Here is a 5,243-nt window from a genome sequence, read left to right as displayed (position 1 = left end):
AGCCCTTTCCAACCTTATCTGTAAGAGGGCTAACATAGTTACTATTGAAATAGACCTTTTTCTCCCCTTGCAATATGCTTCTATACCCCCATATCACAACTTTGTTTTTCCAACATGGAAAATTTCTCATCTCCATTCTCTCACCCTCCTACACCTAAATGTAATTCTTTAACTTCTGTTTGGGATGCCACTATATGCCAGCTAGAGTGGGTGTCCTTGGGACTTCCCCCCTCCCATTGACTTACCAACTTTTTTGGGGGAAACCTTGAATGTTCCTACTGCCTTGATTATGAGACGCCAGAGTACTCTGCTTTGGGCTACCTTACCTTCTAAATTGTTCACTAGGCCAGACAATCAGAAATTCTAGGACAATGGATGGATTTCACTGATAACAGCTTGCTCTTAAAAGGTCCCTCAACTACCCAAATGTCTCATGCCTCATGCTGTCTTGTCTCCACCTGGGAAGTCAGCTCACTGCTCACTCCTTCCAAATTCCTACCATGGCGGTAGGGGTGTTTACACCAATCCTATTTTGACAGCATCTCAGGTGGGCTAAGAATTGTTGGGAAGAGACCTATTCAAACACCCACAACATTACATTAAGTTCCGGATTCAATTAGTTAAGATAAAATTTTATCAAAAGGCAACCACAAAGGGCAGTGGCAAGTACAGCTTATTTTAGAGGGGCTTCCCTTGATCTCTGGCAACAGCTCAGGAGCACAATGACAGTCCATATAGGGTAGGGTCTCATCAGATCCACAACAGTTGATTCTTGCTTTGCCACTGCTTTTTCTAAACTGGGAACTAACATCACTATTCCAAAGGAACTACACTAGCAACTACGTACTCCTGTTTAAGCTAATGGTTTCAAACATTGGATTCTCCATTTTTTGAGCCAAACTTCATACCAGAAAGGCCACATCCTCATCAGAGGGAAGCAGCAGACTCAGTGCCCAAGTATGCTCTGGGAAGTCCATTTCTCCACATTGCCAAGTAGGCATTTCTGTTCATTTCCATCATTAGTTTTAATTGCCTATTTGCTTATTTATAGTCTTATTATGTAACTCTCCCAGAAGACTGTAGAATATTGGAACCATGTTTTTAGCCCTCTTCCTTCCCCCCTCCCACAATTACTGAATATCCAGTGCCTAGTATAGTGCCTAGGTACAAGTGCTCAGTAATATTCATTAAATGAATAAATGAGCAAGGAATATTCCACTGATTCCAAAAGGCTTGACATAGCTGCAACTTGGTGCTGATGGAAGATAGGTAGGCAACAGCTGAAAGATGACAAAGTGCACATAGCATGCCTAAAGTTTGGGACTTAAGAAGGCCAAATTGTCTAAAATGCCATTAAAGAATTTTAAGATGGTAACAATCTGATCTTTAGTTCAGAAATCACTTGGGAAGTTGTGCAGAGTGGGTTGGTGTGAATAGGCATGCTACATTAGGCAAGAAAACCTACTGCTGTAATCTATGTATGAAAAAAAGGTTTAAACTAAAGCAAGGACAGTAGAGAGATATTTCGTATGCAGAGTTAGCATGACTTTGTGATCAACTGGATGTGGGGCACAAGAAGTGGAGGAATTTAGGAGGAGTTTCAGGTTTCCATGGATGCCACCGAATAAACTGGAAAAAACAGAAGAAAGATAAGATGGGGAGGAGGGAGATGATTTTGGAAGAATTTATGCAATGACCATTTAGGGAACTGGATATATGGTTATAACTCAGAAGTGAGATATGGCTAGAGCTCAAGAAGTTGCATGTAATCATCATAGACGTAGATAAAGACTTGGGCATGGATGAGATCATCCAAGTTGTGTTAAAGTCAAAGTCTGTCAGGTTTGAATTATGTCCTCCCAAAAATGTATCAATTTGGCTGGGCCATGATTCCCAAAATTGTGTGGTTGTCCTCCATTTTGTGATTGTAATTTTATGTTAAAGAGGATTAGGGTGGGATTGTATGACACCCTTACTAAGGTCACATCCCTGATCCAATGTAAAGGGAGTTTCCTTGGGGTGTGGTCTGCACCACCTTTTCTCTCTCAAGAGATAAAAAGGAAAGGGAAGCAAGCAGAGAGTTGGGGACCTCATATTACCAAGAAACCAGTGCTGGGAGCACAGCACATCCTTTGGACCTGAGGTGCCTGTGCTGAGACGTTCCCAGAACAAGGGAAGACTGATGACAAGGACCTTCCTCCAGAGCCGACAGAGAAGGCCTTCCCCTGGAGCTGACGTCCTGAATTTGGACTTGTAACCTACTAGACTGTGAGAGAATAAATTTCTCTGTTGAAGCCATCCACTTGTGGAATTCCATTAAAGCAGCACTAGATGACTAAGTCCCAAGGATGGCATCCAGTATTCAAGAGTCAGGCAGAAGAATTAAAATGAATAAAGAAAACCAAACATGGAGGAATCTGGAGGGCATTATGCTGAGTGAATTTAGTCAGTCACAGAAGGACAAATATTATATAAGACCACTATTATAAGAAATCAAGAAAAGGTTTAAACACAGAAGAAAACATTCTTTGATGGTTACGAGGGTGGGGAGGGAGGGTGAGGGTTATTCACTAACTAGATAGTAGATAAGAATTATCTTAGGTGAAGGGAAGGACAGCACACACTACAGGGGAAGTCAGCACAACTGGACTAAACCAAAGCTAAGAAGTTTCCTGAATACAATCAAACACTTCGAGGGACAGAGTAGCAGGGGTGGGGATCTAGGGTCCATGCTTTCAGGGGACATCTAGGTCAACTGGCATAACAAAGCTTATTAAGAAAATGTTCTGCATCCTACTTTGGTGAGTGGCGTCTGGGGTCTTAAAAGCTAGTAAGCGGCCATCTAAGATGCATCAATTGGTCCCAACCACCTGAAGTAAAGGAGAATGAAGAATACCAAAGACACAAGGAAAGCATTAGCCCAAGAGACAGAAAGGGCCACATAAACCAGAGACTTCATCAGCCTGAGACCAGAAGAACTAGATGGTGCCCAGCTACCACCAATGACCGCCATGACAGGGAACACAACAGAGTCCCTGATGGAGTATAAAGGTGGGGTGCAGAACTCAAATTCTAGTAAAAAGATCAGACTTAATAGTGAGACTGGAGGAACCTCAGGAAGCACAGCCCCTGGACTCCCTGTCAACCCAGAACTAAAACAATTTCTGAGGCCAACTCTTCAAAGATTGGACTGGACTGTGGGACATAAAATGATAAAATGATACTCATGAAGAGTGTGCTTCTTAGCTCAAGTAGATACTTGAGACTAAATGGGCAGCTTCTGTCCGGAGGTGAGATGAGAAGGCAGAGAGGGTTAGGAGCTGGTTGAATGGACATGGGAAATCGGGTGGAAAGGAGGCGTGTGCGGTCATAGAATAGGGACAGCAATTAGGGTCACATAATGTATGTATAGATTTTTGTATGAGATATTAACTTGAATTGTAAACTTTCACTTAAACTACAATAAACAAACAAAAAAACAAAAAAGAAAACTCAGAGAGTTGTCTTCTGGAGTCTAACGGGAAAGCTTCAAAGAAGTACTTATTATTGCTGCCAAGAAGTCATGAGAGATGAAGAATTGATAACCATCAACCTTATTTAGCTAGTATGATCTAGGATGACCTTTCTGGGTCATTTGTGGAGTGGCACAAGGAAAAAATCAGTAACAGTGGGGTAAAAAGTATATGAGAAGTGAGGAAATAGAAGTAGCTGGGTGTAGGTAACTCAAGAAGGCTTCTTTACACAATGGAGGATTATCTTGCTGTACTACTTTACGGTATAATCTTTTCATGTGTCCTTTAGGAAGGGTTTAGTAGGAATTAATACACCCACTCCTCATTTATTGACATGGTTAGGTTCAAAAGACCAGGTTGTTATGTGAAAATCAGTGTTATGCAAAAACAGGGGATGACCATTGTCAGATCACAAAATGATTACATCATTACATAACTGCCAAATTACATCATTACATAATGGCTGAAGCATTGAGAATCATGGCTCAGCTGACACATAACCTTAACCATTACAGCCAGTGTTACTCTGGCCTTGCACCTCAGTGTTCGTTACTGCCATACGTATGTTGTTAATGTGCAAAACAGCAGATTTTTTACTATCGTCATAAATGCGAAATGTTGGACAACAAAATAGTCGGTAACTGAGGAGTAGGTGTAATTACTTAGGAGATGGTTCATTGGTAGAATTCTCACCTTCCATATGGGAGAGCTGGGTTTGATTCCTGGCCAGTGGATCTCATGCGCAGCCACCACCTGTCAGTGGAGGCTTGTGTGTTACGGTGATGTTGAACAGGTTTTAGCAGAGCTTCCAGACTAAGGCAGACTAGGAAGAAAGGCCTGGTGATCTACTTCTGAAAATTGGCCATTGAAAAGCCTATGGATCAGAATGGTCTGATCCCATCGTGCATGACAGTCACCATGAGTTGGGGCTGCCTCAACAGTAGCTAATAACAATAAAGTTACTTACTCTTAAAATAAACCACCTGGAAGATAAGGCCAAAAAGGAACATACGGTAAGAGTCTTCATGTTTTTAAGAAGAAGTTTTGTGGATTCTGTACTGCCAATGACCCAGTAACTGAAAATAAACTGGTTTTGTAAAATCGTTCTAGTGGGGCTAGCATAACTTTTAAAAAAAGATATATTTATTAAGTTTTCTAAGAATTTCACAGTTGGAAAACAAAAAACAATTATGAGGTACTATACTCTTCAGATGATACTCAAGTGATGAGAGGCTTGAGAATGTCTGGGCAATAAAAATAAAACTATCATCAAATAATCTGGAAAACTGATTACACACACACTCCAAATCCATCACTTAGTTGGGAAATTAGATGGTAAAGAAGCCCAAAGCCTCATGTAGAATCTTTGGTCTCCTTATGATAGGAGATGTTTGGGGAAAACACAATATCCAACACAAGGACATTCTGTGATTTTAAAACTGCACTGAATTGCTGTACTGGCAGTCCTGGGGTTACGAACATCCATCTGACTTACAAACAACTCCAACTCATACTTGCCCTTTAGTGTTATGTCAATTTGCCCTCACTTTGAAATGACTGTACCAACCTCTACTTGTAACAAATTCATCACAATTACCTTCGCTTGCTCCACGTGCAGCCTGTAAATCATGAAAAGGCTTTGAGCCTTTTCTTGAACTAAACCAAACTAAACCCATTGCCATCAAGTAAATTCTGACTCAGTGACCCTAGAGGGCAGAGTAGAAATGCCCC

Source organism: Trichechus manatus, unplaced genomic scaffold (genome assembly GCF_000243295.1).
Source record: "Trichechus manatus latirostris isolate Lorelei unplaced genomic scaffold, TriManLat1.0 scaffold00262, whole genome shotgun sequence".
Classification (NCBI taxonomy): domain Eukaryota; kingdom Metazoa; phylum Chordata; class Mammalia; order Sirenia; family Trichechidae; genus Trichechus; species Trichechus manatus.
Note: the sequence above shows the minus strand (reverse complement) of the source record.